The 22384-nt window shown below is 39.2% G+C and overlaps 2 protein-coding genes across 9 annotated transcripts in view; one reads left to right on the top strand and one right to left on the bottom strand.

Annotated features, from left to right (window-relative positions):
• The window catches only part of brip1 (BRCA1 interacting helicase 1), a 173471-nt gene that overhangs the window by 49350 nt on the left and 101737 nt on the right, over positions 1-22384 (bottom strand). For 6 of the 7 annotated variants that reach the window (XR_011183724.1, XR_011183725.1, XR_011183726.1 and 3 more), the window contains exon 30: positions 5653-5794. The gene's annotated coding sequence lies outside the window, so the exon portion shown is untranslated. Of the gene's footprint in view, positions 1-5652; positions 5795-11763; positions 11836-22384 lie in introns of all 7 variants that reach the window. The other variant, XR_011183723.1, reaches the window with a different exon arrangement.
• Positions 14265-22384, top strand: part of tbx4 (T-box transcription factor 4) — a 30333-nt gene continuing 22213 nt past the window's right edge. Inside the window, exon 1 of one of the 2 annotated variants that reach the window (XM_015367383.2) lies at positions 14265-14334. The gene's annotated coding sequence lies outside the window, so the exon portion shown is untranslated. Of the gene's footprint in view, positions 14335-17756; positions 18140-22384 lie in introns of those variants that run through there. The other variant, XM_015367382.2, reaches the window with a different exon arrangement.

The raw sequence follows: 22384 nt of genomic DNA, 5'->3' as shown, positions 1-22384 counted from the left end.
GGTCCGAAATCTGCTAACAGGTCTCATTTCCATACTCGTCTTTAATAAAACGCTTTAAAACAAGAGCACATCAATCTTTTTTTTTTAATTAAAACTAATGATTTAATTAGAATTATTTCTAGTTTTTGGTTTCATCTTACCTTGGCTTATAAATAAAACAAGGAAACGCATTTGAGAGGAAATACACAAAAAACCCGTTAGCAGCAAGAAATTAATCTTCTAATCACAGACATTTAAGAGCTTAAATAAAACTAATCGAAATTGGAAATTGCTCAACTCAAGAAGATACAGAACATGAATCGGTTTTCTTAAAAACTACTCACAAAAGGCAAAATCTGCCACTCGAATTTTCATACTAAGGTAAAAAGAAATAGAGTATATTAGTTTCGATTTATTGAATTCTGTGATACATATGAAACGATTTGCTTATTAAAGGGTAGCTATACTAAAAACATTAATATGTGATTCGTATTGTAATCTTCCTAAATGCATTATATGAACATTATACTGTTTACATTTACAATTCTCTTTTAAAAATAACATTGCAAAAATGGAAGTTTGTGAGATTTGTTTAATCTAAAGGCGAAAAAATCGCATTGTGAAACACTAAAAAGAAAATAATAAAACTGTTTGTAGTATCTAACTTTTTTCGGTACTTGAAAAATCCAGCAACGCAGAAGCTTTGTGAAATGTTTTCCGTTTTAAACTTTTCCGTTTGTTAAAATGAGTGTCAGGCCGCAGGTTTGTTATTTTAGAAATGGTCCTACTGTTGTAGGTGACGCTGGCCGACTCGATCGCCCAGGACGAGGGACCAGACGTATCTGTGCGCCAGCCGGTCACACGAGTTACTGCCCACCTGTTACTATCTACAGTTCTCAGTGAAAGAATAGTCCGGCACTCCAGTCATGCCAAATTGCGATAGACCCCGTGAGAACTCCAGAATTCACTGTCCTTTTTCTGCGTTTAAGATAAAGTGACAAAAGAGCTAAGCGCATGGGTTTATTTAAAAGCAGTTTTAGGAGCAACACGTTTTAAAACCATCTCAGAACACACTGGGCAGAATACTTTGATCTGGGGATAATTTATTCCGTGGGTCTGGGAAGTACTGTACAAGATGGTTTGAATGTCAATAGGAAATGTCAGTCCGTAGGCCAGCTTTGAAAGGTAACGAAAACATCACTTTTTTTTAAATAATCAGCAGAAGTTTTTGTTACTCTTTATTTTTTTAAACACAACCTGCGGAAATTGACTTTTCAGCATAAGGTACGTGAAGTGTCGCCTCGCAGCCTGTCTGCTCTGTTAACTGTCCTGAACCGGAGATTCTATTTTGGAACTATTAGTGATTAATGTTTTAATCTGAGTTTCCTATTCGCCGTAGGCCGGCATTGTCTGTATTTAGTTATATATAGAAAGAGAATAGTAATTTGAGGATATTTATAGATCGGTTGTGTTTAATACGGAAGTTCTGCCGCCCCCCTTTCAAAGTATTTCAATAACACGTTTCCTTTGCACTTTCTATGGCACACGGAGAGTTTAACTGTTTGAGTGGATAAACGTAGAACTTTGAAAACGGAGAAATTATACTGTGCTTGAAAAGCCCAGCATGGGATGGCGGACATTAGGCCAGTTTGGGATATATTTACGCATGGACTTAATACTGCATAATTACGGTCTTTAATGTACATTACAGAGAGATGAATAATGGGTTTAAAAATCAGAATATTGTAGGGAACTCTATCTTATAATGTACAACCACAATTATTTGTAGAAACATAATTATCTTTAGAAGGCATTACGCTAAAATGTTGTCCATCAGCTGCTAAAAGCCAAGCGAGCTTTTTGGGTCTGAATGGCTTCTTCCGATTTTCAAACATTATTCTGCTCTTATAAATATAACAAGTTAATGAAGTGGTTAATGTGGGCTACTTATTAATATATCGGATTAATATTCATTTTCTTGAATTCCCGAGGGAAATCCAGACTGCTGAAGTCACTCCTAGTTTGAAAGCAGACCCGGATAAAAGTTGGGATTCATCTGAAACGTTTTAATCCATTTCACAAACCAAAAGAAGATAAAGACAACTACAAACACTGAGTGTAGAAACGTGCTGTTGCTTTCAAAATATCTTCCACAACAACTGAGCTGAGATTTTACCAAACGTTCCCTGTAATCATCGTGGTCTGTTACATCTTAACGAGCATTGTTTCTTTATCTGATTTTGTCCTTGCTTTGAAATGCACTATGCTTTACACGTACAGCAACAGAGAAACGGATAAAAACAAAACAAAACAAAACAAAACAAAACAATAATCTAGTACAGTTCCAACAATTACTGGCTATTAACACCTGCCCGCCCTGAGTAAATCACAGAATCAACACAAGGATTCTACTTTACTCGCTTTAAAAGGGGGGGGGGGGGGGTCTTTCTTTCCCTAGTTTCTCAGTGAGGACAGTGGTCCGTCCTTCCTTTCAGTGTTTACACGCAAGTCGGGCGTTTTATTCCGAGCCCCCCGGTGTCGGGAGGAGAGAGAGAGCACGCCTGTCTGGGAGGCGAAGCGCGGGGAGACGCAGCCCGTGTCACGGCGAAAGGGTTAAGGCCCGCGGCTGGGAAATGAGGGGAGGATGGGCGCTGGGACGCCTAGCCACTCCGGCAGCAGACATCCTTTGTCCAGGAACCGGCGCCTGTCGCCTGACTGCCGGCCACACAGCCTCCCCACACCCGCTCACAAAGGCTGAGGGAGATCCCGAGAGCTGCGGCTCCTAATTAGAGAGCCCTCTTCTGGGCTCTTTTCTTTTCTCCTCTCCCTCTCCCCCCTCCGCTAATCACAAATCTCATTTTTTATTAAGGGGCCATTGTGGCCGCCTGTTATCTCCAATTAACAGAGCGAGCTGCTGGACCTCGCACTCTCACAGAGGGAAAAAACTGTTTGTCTAAAACAATCAGTCAATGAGTGATCAATAGGCTCCAATGGCTGCCGCACAGATAGTAACTAATGATTGGTAATTGTACAGGGGTATAAAGGCCGGGTCAATTTGCTTCGACTACTTAAGGCAGGGAACTGGAGTCTGTAAGCTTGTACATCGGGGCATCAAAGGCACACGTTGACACGTGAAAAGACACTCGGAATTTCGCCACTAATTTCTCAATGGATTCCCCATCTCCACTCTGAAAGCTGATATTATAAACTAGATTATTTTATCTGTTGCACAACATATTGTAAGGGAAATGCAATTTACAGGGTACTTGAGGGGTATTATGGGCCGCTAGGAATTTCCCTACAGAAGATTTTACACATTCAACGAACAGTACCGAGTAGATCGATCACAAGGTCCAAAACTAGAGTTTTCACTTTATGAATTGCGGAGAACACGGGTCAGGCCGAGCGTTTTTAACGAATGTACACGTGGAAGGTGTGGCGTATGAAATTCATGTTACACACAGTTATGAAACCCCAATAACAGAATTCAATATTCCTTTACAAGTGGCATTTAAAAACAGCGGTGGGCTGTGTGGTCGACAAGTTATTATCTGAAAATCGCAGCAAAAAAACAACAACCTAGAGATGTATCCCTTCTTTTCAGTTTTGTTCTCATCGCACGATAAAGCCTTTTCCGCGATTGAACTGTGTCGTTGAGAAAGCGCCCGGCGCAGCGCAGCCTGCAGACGCGGCGTTATCAGGGGGTCGCAGACTCGGTCGTCCTTCCCCGGTCCGAGAGCAGAGCCCGGCTGGGCGCGCCGGCCGCCTCTCACACTCACACCGATTCACCTGTACAACACGAGTCATAGTGTGCGTTTTGATCCCGCTCATAGTTCCGTGGCGCAAAATGTGTTTTGTTTATCCTCCCCCCAAGTCTTTCACTCCTGATGTTTGTTTCGCCTACAATGCAGGGAAATGTACCGATGCCCTTTAGTTTACTTCTAGCAGTCGGCGGTTGTGCATCAAACGCGGAGGAAACAGCACAGCGGGCAAGTGGGAGCAGAAGGGAAATGAATAATTTATATTCCTAGAAAACGCAGAGCAAGTATGAAACCGTACATATGAGAACGTGAGCAAGGGCCACCAGGAAAACAGCAAGCGGCGACACGTTCAACAATGTTTAATTACACAGTGAACTACGCCTTGCCCCTGTTACAATCCCTGTATGTGTTCCTCAACCTGGGTCCGGATGAGTTTGAGATGTGCTAGCAGGCAGACGTAGCGTTGTGATAGCCAAACCACTCTCAGGTTATAGAGGGACTGAAAACATTTCTTTTTCCCAGCGATTCCTCGGCAGAGAGACAGCGCCCCCTTCTGGAGAGCGACAGGCAAGGACCCTCAGACGCTCTCACGGCAGTAGGAGAACAAGCCTTGAGCAGGAAATTCGCACTCAGACTTGATGACTTCATTAACGTTTTTTAACCGGCACTCATAAGAACTTCGCTCATTAGGTACGTGTCCAGCAGCAGACTAGCCATGTGTCTTCGGGCCGTCACAGGAATACGCCCACTGCCTACGAGCCACGCCTTTACTCAGGCTGAACAGGGTTATTGTACACACCTCAGTCATTTACTGTAAATACACAAGGAGAGAAGGACGCTCTGGGAGAGCGTTGTTATTACTGAAATGAACTGTGAACTTTACAGAAAGTACGAATTCATAATTCCAGCAGCTGTTTTAGGTTTTCTATACAACTTGATGTACATTTGATAGGGCAATCTATACAAAGGGACACGTACAGCCTGTACACGGTACAAAACGCATGCACACTGGTGTCGAACGAAACTTAACATTTGTATAAGAAAACAATCTCTTCATCATTGATATTGCTTTAAAATTTAGAAAGCATATAAAATCCCTCACTTCTTGAAACGCGATAATGCTAAATTCTTTTGTTAGAATAGCGTGTAATAGCATGATAATACCAAGACTCCTGGTGACAAAAGTCAGCAAAACACCGCCAGCGTCGGCAGGAGAAACGGCTTTGCGCGCTGTACCATGAAGAAAACGCCACACAGTGATTGCCCACTAGATGTCGCGGTAATTCTCTTTTGCAAACTCAAAAGACACGTTTTCACCATCGCGAGACTCCAGACGGCTCCACAGTCTCCCGGAGAGTCTGCAAGCCGCCGTCTGCACAGCAAGAACTGCACAAGCGGACAGGCGGCTTGTCCAGTGCTCTGTCTCCTCCGTACTTGTGAGGGAGAACTTCATAAATGTATTGTACACTGCCCGTGTCTTCAAAGATAATCAAATTAATTCGTACTGCGATATTCTTTATCATATAATCATATATATCATTGTCACTCACATCACTTATCATTTCTTCAAAAAGAACCATTCCCTTTTACAATTTCATGACAATATATTATAATAAAGGTCCTTATAATGTATGTAGCTGATGTACATTCGTGTATACTGACATTTTTTTAAATTATATATTACAGCTTTTTAGTGCCTGCCTTTAAGAAAATACACCTGAAATAGAAATTACTACTTGCTTTAATGGACTGATGTAGCCTGATACACAAGGCTTTCACTCTGAAGTTCAACTCCGCAGACCTCTGCAGGAATATTTAAGCAGTGTGCTCAGTATGAAGTATTCTCTGCTTTCTGACATACAAGCTCAAGCAAACAGAAATACTGCCGAGACTTGAAGCAGGCTTGTCTTACCTGTGGCTGCAGAGCTGGCGAAGGGCACCTGACCTTTGGGTTACAATAGCCTCACAGGCTCGTGTCTTCAGTGTTTTCACTCAACGAGACAGATGTGCATATGTTGACACGTCAGCTACATCTTCTAGACACTGCGGACAAGCTACAAAAAAGGCAAACAAATTATTAGGATATGCAGTCACAAATATATCATTTAAATCAAAGAGATGGCGTGTTGTGGTAAGACCTTATTTAAAAATTTGGTTACCAAGATTTTGCTGCTCTGAAATCAGTCCAGTGAAGAGCAGCCAGATACATTTAGGGGCTTAAGGCAATATCTTATACTGACAGGCTGAAGGAACTGAACAATTTCAGTCTAGAATAGGAGAGACCTTAGGGTGATAAGTTCTTGTCCATCAATAAATTCTTGTCTATTTATGGTACTGTTTTTAAGCGGTTCCGCTCAAATCTTATTGGCAGGCAGAATTTTAATTCCCTTGGTCCTCATATATCCCCCACGCATGGGGTCGAAGCAGCCCAGTTAGCGCTGATGAGCCGTAGCATTCAGTCTTGGGCCTGTTGCTTTTTAAAAATTATTTATAAGTTTCCGCTCGGTCAGATAATACACAAAACACGGTCTTCAGTTTCATTGCCATGTAGATGATCCACAGATCTACTGTAGATTAAAAATTCTCCCTCCTTTGATATCCTGCCTCCATCACTTCTCCCTTGTCTTTTTGTGACGTCAGACTCTGGTTGACATCAAATTCCTCAAGGCTACAGTAAATAGTGACGAAACAGATTTTACTGGTGGGCAGCCAATGCCAGATGGAAATCGTGGAGACCTTCGCAGGAATGGTGGATGGCTTCCCCACTCAGGATTCAGCCGGAGTCGGGAATCTGGGAGTCTCACTTGATCCTGTGCAATGTTGCTGGGCCTCACGTGAAACATTTGAAACAATCTAAACTTAAACTCACCTTTTTACTTGGATAAATAATATTAATTATATTATAATTATATTAATAGAATCATTATATATAATAATAATAATGATTATTATTATTGAAGAAGAAGAATGATAATAATTGGACTTCTTCAGCATGATCAGGGAAGCATGATGCAGGCGACAGGTGGAAATGCTTTTAAAACCTAGGACAGAAGGCCCCTTTCTACCCACAGTGTTGTGGCATTACAGAACAGGTTACCCAGTCATGTCAAAGCCGTTACCCTGGCTTCTTTACGAAACAGCGGGATGAAAGCTTTGGATGGGTAAGCTTATGACTAGCAAAAGATTGGGCGCATGGCCTCCTCTTGTCTGTAAACTTTATTACGATCTGATGATATACTGCATTCTCGCTTAATACAAATAAACAGGCCGTGCAACCAAAATTAATTCCTTTGAAATGTGTTTATCAAAAATATTTTACAGGAGGAACTCTTGGATTTTATATCAGACCATGTGTACAATTACTACCATTTAGAACCCATTAAAATGGCAAACATTTCAGAAATCACTGTTAACGTTGGGACTTTCTTCAATGCCCACTTATCTTGTTGCTGAAATTTTAATAGCCATTAAAACTAGACAAGGGAACAATCATCTAAGTATCGTTTATTTGAAATGACAGCTTCCTTATAATTTTTTTTCTGGTATCAGGATAAAGGCTTTATTAGTCATAGCGGAGATGAATCAACGAGTTCAGGAAGTAGGTCACAGTTCAGCAAAACAGTTGAACATTTTATACCTAATTTCCCCAAGCCAGTTGAGGTGAGCTACATCAGAGGTCTGAATGCTAAAGTAAGACTTTGGTCATATTAAAGTAAAAAAAAAAACAATAAAATAAGGTATAAAATAATAATGTATATACACCACATTTTACAATTGTATGCATATAATGTATAAAATGCATTATTATAGGATGAAAAGTTTAGAAATTAACCAGAATTGAGTCCTTATGGCATTACTTGTTTTCACTTAAATCCAATGGGAGGAATTTAAAAAACTGTTGTACTGTTGACAACTACTGCATTAGACTGTCATGACATGACAGTACTCAGCCTAAATGCTTTTGTTCGCTTCTTCTAAAACACTCAACATTTTACTAACCCAAACTGTGCCAAACACCTAAAAGGTATAAAAGATTATACCCTGAAGATGGCATTACACAAGTGTTTCTACCATACCAGCAGAGTAGGGGATATTGCCTTAGGAAACCGAGAAATACATACAGTATATAAATGTTGAATAAAGTCCAACATTTTGCCTTGAAAAGGGATTCCACTGCATTCTCACTGTATTGATCACTGGATATGCAGGAAATCACACATCACGTATGTTAACATTCTCTGAGGATCACATGAATTTCCTAACTTCTTTACAATATCATTTCTTGTACATTGAAACAGGGAACACTTGTGCGGGGAAACCCATCCTGAGAAGCTGCAAAACAGCCTGAGAAAAGAGACGTGCCAGAATCAGTGACACACTGTCAATTGTAAATATGCAGGATCAATACAAAGCAACATTGGAATGCATATACTGTATTTTGAAAAATATCCAAGAACACCACACCTTTATTTCCCATTATCGCATAGATTTCCTTTCAGCTCCACGTTATGATAGCTTTTTTCCCCTATTTTGCACCCAATCACTCTGATTTTGCTGTCAAAGCTTTTGTCCAGATGCACTGAATTCTTAGCCATGTTTTAAATACAGACATAAATTAATCAGCCGTGAACTGAAGTCTGAGAAAAAGGCAAAGCAACAATCTTTTCTTTACAGTCCATGTTAGTATTAAAGAAGGAATAACACTCTCAAGTTCAGCAATGAGTGATTTTAATGCCTGACCCCAGAGAAATCATTTGCTCCCTCACCCCTACATGTGGCTCCGAGATGAACACTGGAGATCAGCAAAGACTAACAGTTTATGTCATGATGAATGGACTCTTCAGCCCATGAGAGCCTGAGACTAAACTACCCAGGCTTTTCTAAAAACATACAATCCCCTAACACATCCACAGGTTTTGCTTGGGGAAATCAGGTAACAGCAGGATGAAACACAACAATTAATTTTGTGCAAACTTCAAAGCCATACAATTATTTTATTAAATATTGTAATACTGCACCCCACACCTCCCTCCCACTCCTAAAAAGAAAACTGCATCACCCGTTTCATTTATTGCAGAAAACAGAGGTGAGAAGAAGTCAATATTTTCAGAACATATTTTTTTCCACTTGAAGGCAATAGTGAAATGCTACTCATCATTTGATTTTCCCCTTGCATTTCAATTATAATGTAAACATCATAATATTTACATAAAAATAATTCTTCTAATAGTTGAACAATGGCAAAGTTAACTGTTGTGCAGTTTCTCTTAAACACTGATGTGTGGATATGTAAATGCTTTTAACTGTATGGATTGGAACCTTATTGTTTCTGTTTAAGCATAAATATTCTAGTGTTATCATGAATGTCATTCTGGGGACTGACAGCGGAGCTATCCTCTGGGTACGTTGTTTCCTTTCAAAACATCTGATATTGACAGTAGATCAGTGTTAAAACTGTACATGTCTTCATGCACACAATGTGAAGAAAATAATAAAAAACGTCTAATTAGGTTGGCCACGCATTAAGGACATTATCTGTTGGAGTGCCAACCTTGAGGACCGACCTTACTGATTTTCTTGAAAAAGTGAGTGTCACCCTAACGATAGAGCTCTAGGCCCAAGGGCTGAGAAAGGCAAACTGAGCTCGGGCTTAAGCATCTCACAGACCCAACATGAGAAAATAAGAGGACCCAGGGAAAGAGGAATAGTTCAGAGGTCACCCGTTAATTTTCAGTCCATTTTGTTTATTTAAAAAACTTGCGAAGGCTGAGGTGAAATCCTGGAGTTAGAGAACTGTTTCTGAAAGAACAAGTCCAGGGAAACACAATGGAGAGGGACAAAAATTTTAAAAATGAATTTATTATATGCTTGCTGGGAATTACTGAAACCTTCTCCTTGGGTTTCGATGGGATATAAAACACTATAAATTTTCATTTCTACTTAAATTGCCTGGAAAAACATGTGTCATTGCCCTACACCAGCTTTATTTATCACAGGCTGATGACAACAGTAAGACCCACTAGACACTTCCAGAATGAACATGCATCTCTGCTGGACTAAAATAAAAAGAATAACATTTCATGACCACAGAAAGAGCCCATAATAATTTAGAGTATCATTTAAAAAAGCACACATATACGCTCAGACGTTTGTAGCATCCATTTTCTGGGATCAGTGGGTTTAAAATCCACATTTATTTTTTTGGGGGGGGTTTTCCCAATTAAATGGGAGAGTTTACTTCCGAGCATCAAAGGACTGAGCTACATGCAGATAAAAGCGAAGCTACCAGGAGGTCCAGGTCTTTTCCTACACAACTTTTTTTAAAATGTATTAGTACTGATTGTGATAGTTCAATAGGAATGCCTTCAAAGAGTGATACAGAAACAGTGTGAACTTTACAGATGGTTATAACGGTTGTGAAACTGTATCTCTATGTTTAAAACAAGGGGCTGAATGAAAATTAAAAAAAAACTGGCTTGCAATTATGTACAGTTTGTTAGATTGAATTATGTTAATTTTTCACTCTACAAAATAAGAAACAATCAACTACAGCTTTGTGTTATGGCCTAGATACAGACTGTAAGCCTTTATCATAGCTTATGGCATAGTATCAAATTTGAAGAGGAAGACGCTGTAGGAAGATTGGGCTGCCCAAGAGTCATCAAAGAGAATTCTGAGATCACTTGGATGTTTTATTTTATTAATAGGCACATCATTCTTTAAAATGTGTATTAGTAACAAAGACTAAATGCATTTTTTCCAAAAGAAAAACAGAAAAGATGTGAGATAGGTAGCACAAAGCATTACAAGTCTGTGAGGGTGCAGCCCAGTCCAAACCTACTATCCCAAAGTTTGGATCATCAAATACCTAGTGAAAAATATAAACACAGATTGAACACATTTGTTCTTCTTTATATAGTGTTTTCCACAACTCTGCATTCACTCAGCTGTTTTCTTTATTAAGAGTAAAGCAAAATTCTACTGTTGTAAAATAATGATACAAGAAATCTTTACACAGATCATGGGGAATTTCTCCCCAAGCACTCTATAACAATTCATGTCACTTTTGCACCTTGTGTACTTTCTTTCTTAAATATCTGTGAAATATCTGTGTGCAAAAATGGCATTGTCGTTGACAGGCAACACAATGGTGGCTGCTTCTGATGGCAATAGAGATCTAAAAATCAAGCACCTCCCAGGCTGGTAATGAATTAACACACAGTGAAGCCTGGGGATAGAAGGGCATGAGTTTGTGCCAGGGAAATGGTATAAAATAAGATGAGGCTTTCATACAACTCAGAATGAGTCAAAGCTGGGATCATTCATCCTTGCAGTGTTGGAATATCATCCACAGAGTGAACAGAGGAACTACAGTATGCATTTATCCTGCTTCGCCAACTGATATGTTCCAGCACATGTGAACTCCATGCAGCTGAAGTCTGTTCACACCATGGAATTGCAACATTCATGATGCAGTTTCCAGACAAAATAGATTTAATAATTCAACGTTCCACCACAGCAATGCCTTTCATTGAAAATGGAAAAAAAAGCTGTCTGGCAGGAATGATAAGGGTGGAAACTGTTCATTTTCTTCTTAAGTCCTCCTTCTTGCCCCCAGTTGTATTGAAATCTGAATTTTGGTTTTAAGAGGACATGCATTTAGCAAATGTCTTGGAAATAACTTGTTGCTGTGAACTGTATACACATCCTGAATTTGTCCAGGTACACCCACACATAAATGAAAAGTAATATGCTTCCTTTGGCGAGTTCTTTTTTGTGCCTAGAGCAGTATAATCATTATTTGCACTGATACAACTACAGAATCCTAATTGAGATATGGTGATGATAGTTTCTGCAAATCTACATGAATTATATTTCCTGTCAAAGAGTCAAAAAAAAAAATCAGCTATCAGTTTTACAGCTTATACTATTTCTGCCCTACATGGGCCTACTGAATCATGAAAGCGTCTGGAAAAGACTTTTGAAAAGGAGCTTAGGGATGTAGCATGACTGGTAAACAGACCACTGTGCTTTCGTCCTGCTTGGAATCCTGTCAGTCACCCGGACCTCGGTCTTGCTGGTACCACAGATTTAACTTGGAAATAAGCCAGAAGGAAAAGATCAGACAAGGGTTTTAGGACACAGTGGATAAGATCATATTTGACCTGTCCATGCAAGCCTCTGCTTTAGGATGTTAACATCTGCAAACCACTTTTTTTCTGGTAGGTTTGGCATGGCCTTGAAGAAAAAAAACGCTAAATGTGTTACATAGGAATAAAATCACTAAAAACGTCCCCCCCAAAAAAGATTAAACATTATTTTAACATTGTGCGAGTACCATCAAACACTCATAGGTTTTCTTAACATTCTAAATGCTCAAAACAATACATTTGACACATTTTGAGAGTTATAATCAGTGGTTAAAGAAGTTTCTAAACAAATTCTGTAGGGTTGCTTTTATGGTTGAGCGTTAAATTGTCATTGTTTCAAGCAGAAGTTTCTTATTACCCTTTGAATCTATTTTAATTGTTTCTCGCTATTCGTTTTAAAATGGTTAATACTATTTAATCGCGGTGGACTGTCCCATCCACACCCTGTTTTATGGGGGCTCCTCCTTTGTGATGCGAACGCAAGGGGCTGCACTGTAAACTTTTAATTGGCCAAATCCACAAGCACATATGTCTCACGGAAAGGACTAATCCAGGCTTTCTGCAAACCTATAGGTAAGGTTTTACGTAATTTCTTAAATCTATCGAGTTTAGGATTTTTCTCTGTCAAACACTTCCATTGATATGAAAAAAAATGAAAATAAAATACATACTTTTAAGTATATGTGCACGTTTAAAATTATTATACAATCCGGGACGTCAAATAATCACGCTGTTATAAATTGAGCCTCAAGGTGTTTTGCATGCAGGCCTCTGGAACGTTAGTTTACGTCGAACGCAAACCAGAAACGTGACGTTCTCTAAAGGTGAAGGCTGGCGCCGAAAGCAGCTGTTCAGCCCGCACAATGAAATCTAAACAGCAGAGGTCCAGTTGGGGGCGAGAGGCTGAGGTGGTTGTTACCTGAGTGCGGTTTTTAATTGGTTTACTTTCCACCCTGCTCTCCTCCTGTACCCAGTTCATTACACACAGAGGGTCGCCGGGCTCCCTATAAATCACCCTCTCCTTCCGCCTGTCGAGGTTTCCGTGTGATTGTTAAAGTTTTGAAATATGACGAAAGTATTTAGACTTTTGGTACAGTATGTAAACCCAATTCAAAACATTCGTTACAGGTCGTGTGGGAAGGTGGAAACGAGAAGAGGAAAGAACAAATCTAGGTGTAAGAAAGATCATGTGTTTTGTATTGTATACTTTTTTAACTTTAATTTCTTTCTACCAGACACGGAATTATAAATCGTTAAATCGTCACAGACTTCTTACCTCTTACAAAAAGGTCTTAAAAGGGATCGAGCTTTATTCTGTTCACAAAACTCGGTACAAGTCTGAAATGTACGTTTTGGTTAACGTCTTTTCGAAAAGGGCTTGACCTTTAAAATGATGGATTTTGTGAAGTGTTATAACAATGCACAATACATTAATACTTGAAGAACACGAAGTGAACCCTTGTGTAAATAGCGTAATTATGAAAGCATCGGGCTAGACGGGCCGAATATTGTGTTCTTGTGTTTTAGGATGAAAAATATGATACAGGCGTCCGCCAAAATGAAATGATGTGGCTTCAGGTATTGTTTTACAGTGACAGTGTTACCGAATTAGAAATAAACACTTCTCGTTTCCTCATGTTTTATCGATTTGTTGTTTTTTTTTGCCAAAAAATAATCTACAGACCTAAATGGGTGAAACTCTAAACGATGAAACTCGTGTATTGACGTGGATACCACTCAACTCCAGATAAAACAAACACGTTAATTTCACAAGCACACAAAAAGGTGTTGAAATATTAACACATTTCAGTGTTTATAATAAACAGCCAACACGTCAGAGTACAGTTGAAAAAACTTCCCATTTTAACTCAGTAGTTTTAAAAAACAAGACAATAACTCGGCTGCTGACATATCCCGCTACTTTCTATGGTTGAGGTGTAATTATAATGTTAATGTTTATCGAATTAAAACAACAAAAGACTCTTAGCAATCTAAATATGATTTTATTTTTAGTTGTTAGCTCAAGAACCACTTAATCCAGAGTAGCCTAGGCAGAATTTTATTTGGGAGAGAACCTTCCCAGTTTCGTCAGGGAACATAAATCTTCATTTACTTTTGTTATAAATAAATCGGTGGACAGAAAGCGAGCGTGGAGCCGCAGCGCTGTCCGTGAGGAAACATCCTGCTCGCAGAGAGTCCAGACTGGCTCAATACTTTTTTCGGTCCTGTTCCCAGTTTCTCAACCACGTGACGGTGGGAGTGAGTCAAGTTTAAATTCACTTTCACAAATCCTGCTCAATTCAGCTCCTATAAACATTTTTTTGTTTTATCGCACCCCCCCTTCAACATCTCAGAAAGGTCCAACTTTCTCCTGCAGAGCAGACCCGGGGGGCGAGGAATCGCGGACACGAGTGGGATAAGAAAGAGGACACTACCAGCCGGAGGTAAGACCCGTGGATTTTGAAATCGTCACGTGTGGATTTTCATGCTCCCGGTATAATGAAACAGCTGTCTGTCTATCTTACACTTCCTAGCACTGGCGAAAGCTCACGCTAAGGGATGTTACTCGTGAAGAGCGTTCACTGCCAGACACAAAAACTGCGTACACTAATTTCGGCAACATGTAGCCCATCACATGATCCAGCGCTGTTGTGTCTTGTGTCTCCAGCTCTCGGCTTGCTGTGGTGCATCTGTAAAGTACTGTATATGTCATCGCGCAGATATAGCGACGCCGAGAATGATCGGCTATTTAATATCTTGAGAAGAGAAACATAAAAAGGTTAATTAACAGTCGTGCGCATTGAATGCAGGACATTGAAGCTAAATGTGTACATGTTGAATGTTTTTGAAGGCAGTGCATAGTTTGCTTCACTATTTCAAATGTGTAAAAACTGCTTGACGTACTGTACGGCGATTTTTACACGTGTGCATTGCGGTGAAGCTGTCCTTTTGTGTGAAGTTGAAGTTTCGCACAGAAAGCTGGTGGGCTTCATTGATCATGATGTATTCAGCTGTGTGTTTGTTGTATAGACTTATTGATGCTTATTGCTAAGGTGGAGCCATACAGAATACTGACTGTATGGGAGCAGGCCTGAACTGCCCTGAATAAGGCCACGGCCACTTACACCTTACTTGCAAAACTAAATATCCTACAGTCAAACAGCGGTTTTTCGGTTCAGTGGTTTGGGACCTGAAACGTGCCGTTGTGTCTTTTTCTTCAGCTAATTTGATCATTTAAGAAAAAAAAAAGTTAAATACATCGAATCACAGACATGCTGCGTGGTTTACAGTACAATGCTGAATTCGCAGAAAGTTTTGAAACACAACTCGGTCCAGTGCTTGACCAGAATAAACCTTCGTGTAGGAGAAACACACACATGTGTGATTTTACCCCGGCTTTGCGAACAAAAAACACATTGTTGATATTTAAGTGTAACTTGTCTGAATCCCAGGTTATTCTCGAAAGTTGTTTTCCCTTTGAACTCATACTGCCATTTATGATGGACAAAAACATAGCCTGCTTGATGTTCGATTTGCTTGATTCGTATTGCTGCTGTTTTAACCTTGGTTTTGCAATAAGAACGGCCTTTACGGTTGTAAAAAGAATGAAAATGCAATTGAAAACTGGATTTTCAACGTATAAGAACATGATTTTAACTCTGCTCTCAATGGTACATTGTCAAGGCAGAAATAAAGACGGGGAAACGCATTTTTCTCAGAAAAGAACCAGGAGAGAAATTTATAACGAGGATAAAATTCTAAATTAATTTTCCGTTAGCGAATAAACACGAAAGTAATCAACGAGAAACAATTCACTATGAAAGAAATGAAAAGACCAAATATCCACGCCGATACTGAACTTACAGTACTTACTCTTGATGCGTGAATTGTTTTCTCTTTTCCTACTAAACTTTTTTTGGTACAAGATGACAACAATCAATAATCTAAATTTCCCAACAAGAGCCATTGGATTATTGGGTGGGATTTTAAATCAGATGAGAAAAATCCGATCAAATTTTCTGTACTCGTTCACGTAGGCTAAATAGTGTACAATCGTTAGAGATGAGGAAGAAAACATGATATGGTAAAATAGAATCTGAATCCCGAATATAAAATCAGTACATAAAATCAGTACGTAAAAGTTTGCGTGATTTGAGATATCAATGGGCAGCGGTCAAGAAATTATCTTCCGTTCATACAGAATTACACATAATTAGATCTCTCGATTGCAAGTCAATCAATAATATGAACAAATACTTAAATTAAACTATACAGAGTCTTAATATATACTATTATTAGCGCATAGACGAATAATTATGTAGTAGCACTATTGTCCCCGAGCTGATGGTAAATAAAAGTTATTTGAATCTAATGCTAATTAAAAACCGATACTAAATTCGAAATCACCAAGTCAAAAATCCTGAAACTTGTTTCGTATTTAATAAAATCAACTTAGGATTACAAATAACATGTGAATTTGATTCGCATAGCTTCTTTTTCAAATACAAAAGAAAATGCTAAGATAATCATGTTAAAAAAATCGAACATTTTGCCGTCATAATTATGACTTTTAAACAAGATCGATTTGTATTTACATATCACAGACAGAAAACGGGAGTTTTTATTTTTCTTTCTTCCGTGACAAATGGTCAACTGTTATTCTATTAACCGCGACAAAAACCTTTAAACGCTCTGTGGCAATATTTATTGATAATAATAATAATAGTAATAATAATAATAATAATAATAATAATTCAGACATCATTCTAACTTGATGTAAAAAGTGATTTTAAATAATCTTGAAAAAAAAGTTTATGGCTAATGAGCGACCATCTGACATTTTTGCTCTTTTCCAATACATTTGGACATGTCATCAGCAGATATAACTCAAATTCCCCACCGGCACTCAGACTTCAAGGTAATTTATTGGTCTTTCAACCTTGTGCTTCGACCCATTTACTTTAAAACCACAGCCGTATTTCATTGGAAGCGTTTTCGATTTCTTACTTTAGGATAATTCATCAACAGCTTCATCAATTCCACAAAACGCCTCGGCGCGCCCGCACTGTTATTCTAAGGACGCCTGTCGCTAGTGTGCTAAAATAACATTGTCAATATTGTGCGCACATGACCTGTGGCGCCGAGACGAATATTCTGAAAATATTTCTGAAAAATAAATTAAAGATACCGTGTCTAAGGGTGTGGATCAGAAGCAAATGTAAAATCGATTGCTAAAACTTTCATATACTTCAATTATAAAAACAGAAGTCCGACGTACACCCCTGAAAATGAAAAAGGAGACAGGCTCCCAAGAAGAAATTTATTCTGAATTATTGTTTCACGTTTTATGTATTGCTTTTGGCTTTATCCACAATCAAGTCCACTAGTTTTCCCCTTAACGTAGTGGGCTTCCATACAGGGAAACGCGTACATCTCTGCACGTATTTTAGGATGGGAATTACTTTGATTGGGTTTGATATTTAGGCCCATTTGCACACACCTTTAGTTTGTCCAGAGCCCGGCAGATAACAGCCGATCCGCTTGCCAACAGACAAGTCATGAAATATAAAATGGCTGTTGGCAGTAAGGGTAATTTGCGTTACGAACGAAATAAAAACAGTATCTCTGAACCTGTTGATACCAGTGGTGAAACATACTCAATTAAGGCTTTGGACGGGGGATCAATATGTAATCGAGTACTGATCGCCAAATTGGAGTTCTTCTCCCCTGCTTCTGCGCGACTGGCTGCGCGCGGGGCAGAGTAGGTGCTGTTGTCACGAGCGACGTCAGCGCTGAGACGGGAGGAGGGGTGGCGGGGGGGGGGGGTGAGGGGAAAGGGCCATATATTTCACTCTCGTGTTTTAACAAATCAAGGGGAAGAGCACCAACTTTTTTTACCCCCTACTTTCTTTCTCTCCCTCCTCCTGGCTCGAAGAAAACATCCCATCCCGGGATCCCCGGTTCACACTGTGGTTGCGGACCCACAGCAATGTGCAAACTGGCCCCGGTTTCCCCACGTCAGGGTTAACTTAGGCGCGTTCACGCGTGGCCCTGGGTGAGGATTCCTGAAGTACCGTTATATCCTCGCCATAGACATCCAACACAGGCAGCATCGACGAAATACGCGCAACGACCAGCCGCTACCGTAGCTGTCTGTCTCTTGGCCGGAGTGTGATTTCGTGCTCTTGCGAGGAAACTGAATCGCAGTTTGGACTGAGATGGAGGACTTCTGCACACACACTTCATGAGGTAAACTAAGAGTCGGTGTTGCCTTCCCCAGCTGCTTGCTTTTTGTGTGTGTGTGTGTTTGCAAAGTGTCAGCCACGACACGGCTCCAAAGCTGCTGCTGCTGTCAGACCTGAGCAAGTCTCGATGAGGCTCCATAATCACTTCGTTTTCCTCCGAATTCAATGCGCGTCCCATTGACAGCTGAGACAGGGCGAAGACGCGGGTCTGCTGTGCTGTAGTGAGTACGGAGGACTGAGCTCCGGATTTTAATTGTGGCCCTGGAGGGCGTATACCACAGTCAACACCGCGTTGACGGCGTTCACCTCTCAAATATTTTCAAGCGTAAACAAATTCCCGGCGGCTTGGGCATTGCTCTTCGTGGACGAGATGGTGCCAGAGATGAGCTTGTTGTTGATGGTAAACATTAAGCCCGGCGTGTGCGTGGGTTTTCAGCTGTGTATCGGAAAATCGGTGAAACTGGAGCCGCAGACAGGCTCGCCTTGACGTTTTGGAAACGGACGATAAAATGATAACCGTCTACCATTGAGGCTTGCCGCACACAGCAGCGTCTTTCGGGTCAAGCGCGAAGTTTCGGCAGAAAGAAATGATTGGTACTTGGCTTAGGGCCTGTGCCTTTTCAAACATCTACACACCAGGAATACAACCCGACACTCAGCCAGTGAGAAGGAGAGGCAACGGATAGCAGAATAGCGTAAAAATAGCATGAATTTTATTCAACAATCGTATTTCATTAAAAGGTAAAAGCCTACAGTGAATCAAACGAGAAGCTGTCATATTCAACCTGTGGTTTTAAAAGATACCCCACCCCAGATAATATGTATCAGATATAATCAGCCATCTTATTTTACAGAGTTGTGTACAGTTTCTGACTAATCCAGATGTGAAAGTTTCCATGAGGAGGATTTCAGAATGTTACACTCGGACAACACAGTCGCATTAAATGTTAGATTTGTTCGAATTCGAAAATATTAAATACAAGAAATTCGTGCGGTGAGGTTCTTACAAATGCATTTTAATGTTACTATACAGATGTGTCGCTGGGTACATTTAAAGATTTTTTTTCCATTCCTTTTCTCGCAAATCTTTTAATGCCTTTAGCTCGTGTGACCTACACTGAGCTAACTCTCGAGTTCTGTCAACAGGACATTATAATCGCGATCTTGCACCACGCTTGACTCACTAAAAGTATCTTAAATGTTTATAGAACAAATGTTTAAATATAATATCAGATTGGAATGCTTTATCCAAAGGTTCCGTGTTTAACCTGATTTACAATAATGTTTTTATGCACGATAATATTAGCAATGCTACTATGCACAATATTTCTTAACCCGAAAACAAAATGAGACGCTTTCAACGTTAAGTCGCTATGAGCTACAAATAAACGACTCTCCTTTATGGTTCCATACTGCTTAAGTGATATAATTGAGTACTTCGTATTTCACTGCAAAATAAGCTTTGAAACGTTCATTTATTGATTTGAAATTACTAAATGCAACAGTGTTATTTTATGCTAGTTTTGATTGGCACTCAATATTTGCAAAACAAGTTAAAACTTAATCAGGAGGCAACTTCTGATTTTCTAAGTATTTAAATTTCACAAAGAACAAAATAGTAGTAGGTTCCCACACTTACAATTCAGTTATTTTAAAATTACAACTCATTAAAAAAACGTCCACATAATTCTAAGTTACCAAGACATTTTGTATTCGCCTTTGCACGTTAGATTGCTATATGTAAAATACTACAATTAAAATACGATCGTGCAGTACATTGTAAAAGCGATTAAATCCACAGTCTCTTTATTAAACTGATTTTTAATAATCGATTCCTTGTTTACATTTCTTGAGTATCAAACGAGCCGAAAAAGTTCTCTTCCGCGCAAGACGGAAACAGCATTTTGAAGTGCGGCATTTCAAGTGGACGTTAAACAAAACACTTGAATAAAGACTAAGGAAGAAAATCTAGCACTAAATCTATCATTAATCACAACTCAATGCGCGCACGATGTCACGCAAATGGCGACCCTCAGAAGTACTGCTTTTAATAATTGCTTAAGTGTAATGCATGCGTATTCTCTAACGACCATTGATGACTGCTGCATTTCTTTCATTTTCATTTAGTAATAGTAGTTGTAATATGATCAATAATAAACAGTGAGCACGGTTAGTACTTTGAGTGATGGACCAGTTACTGAGTATAAAACCTAATTGAAGGCTGTGTTTTTTATTGAGTTCTAACTTGTACTTTTCTGATTGTTTTTAAAATCTCGTATCCCATAATGTTTTGGAAAGAACCTTCATTAGCCCATTTTCTTCAGTAAGTAGCAAGGAAGGCTTGCTTATTATAGTCGTAAAGCCATTCGCAAATAAACTATGCTTATACAAAAGCATACTGTATAAGCAGGCATTTTGAAATTTCTAATAACTTTCTAAATAACATGCATCAGAAATCTGTACATACAGGCATTTAACCCTTTTTAAACAACAACAACAACAACAACAACAACAACAACAACCACAACCACCACTTCTAACAGAAATACACCCAGAGACATTATTTGTGACAGTTTCTGAAATAAATAGTTTTAGTTTGGTAAAATTAGGAAAACAGCTAGAATAATCAGAAAAACTTATGATCTAAAAAAGGAAAACTAAGAAAAAAATACTAATGGATATCAAATTACTCTAGGATGTGAAGGGCACGCTCTTTGAAATGAATGCAGTGAAAGTACTGTTTTTAACGAAATTAGATTCACCGCCTCAAAGTAATTACTGTTATTTAATTTTGGATGGATTTCAGCTTTTCAATATATACCTTCTAAGCCAAAATGCATGTGACACTCTACCAGCCCCAAAGAGTTTAGAGGACTGTAAGTCTGGAGTGACGGAGATATAAACACAGCAGTTGTGCACTATGCTTAGTTAAACAGGGTAAGTGAAAGGTACATTTTCACTGTAAAAGGTCCAGCGTGATTTGCGACAGCCTTACTGTTCCAGTCAGCTCTTATCTTTATTAGTTTCTCCCAGTGTCTGCGTGAGTTTATGCAGGGTTTAATTTCTCCCCTTTTATCTCTGGTGCAAGCACTCACATTATTTACATGCACAAGATTTAGAATATATGTATAATCTTCAGATGAATTCTTTACTGTTTTAACAGGGTTTCAGGCCCTTTGGTTATGTGTGACAAGAGAAGAGTGTTTTTTTTCCCCTTCTGCAGACAGTGAGATTTCGGTAATGTTTGTTTCTGTGGAGGGCAAAAGGACGTACATGCAGCTCAAGTTGTGACCTTTCCTAATGGAATCCACACTGTTTAGCCCTGTTACATAAAACTTGGGATCCTGTAACATTAGAAGCATAAACATCTAATCAAACAATTCATTGCACTCGACCTTGTCTTCAAAAGCAGGGTTTTGGAATCATAGATTTCTCAAGGCATATGTTTATTCAGGCAAAATAAAGAATGATTTATGTATAGAATCTGGGTAATACTGAATTTGTTTTGTCCATAAATTATAAATAAAAATCCTTAAATATCAAACATTACTGCTGAAATCCCTCAGAAAGAACAGAGATATGCTAGTTCTCATTTTTGCAACAGCCAGACTGCGTCATTCACTTGGCAGGCACATCTCTTGATCACATAGAAGGAAGAAACTTTTACTTTGTGTTGTCCAACATTCCTGTGATCTCATGTAGTTACAGCTCTGCCTTTCATTCAATGTAGTGCATAGCTCTTAATTCAATACAGTAATGAACATGCAGGAGAAAAAGACATTTCACTAGTCACCTGTGGTTGGAATTAACTTGTATATTAAACCACAATATAAGTGGAAAATAAAGTCAGAAGTACTGGGACAAAATGGATTAAGGAATTATTTTCTTAAATACACAATATTCCCACTGAAGCTGCAGGTTTGGAGATTTGTGTTGTGATTTTCAACGTGCCTTCATGTTACCTGACTGTCTAGTATATCCTATTCTGTAGCTCTACTGTCAGATGTCAAGAGCTCCAGCAGAGAATGTTGTCCGATAGGTCACTTCTGCACATCCTCAGGGTCTGGTCACTGTATAATTTGTATAATCACACTGGACCTTTTACAGTGAAAATGTACCTTTCACTTACCTTGTTCAACTAAGGGAACTGTAAACAAGAGAACTATCTTCAGTTGACAGTGCTCTTACTAATCATACATATTAATAACTTTCTTCTGTAGATAGCTTTTTAAAGTAGTGGTTTCCCATA

This window comes from Lepisosteus oculatus, chromosome 26 (genome assembly GCF_040954835.1).
Source record: "Lepisosteus oculatus isolate fLepOcu1 chromosome 26, fLepOcu1.hap2, whole genome shotgun sequence".
NCBI classification, from domain to species: Eukaryota; Metazoa; Chordata; class Actinopteri; order Semionotiformes; family Lepisosteidae; genus Lepisosteus; species Lepisosteus oculatus.
This window is presented reverse-complemented; position numbering and strand designations above follow the sequence as displayed.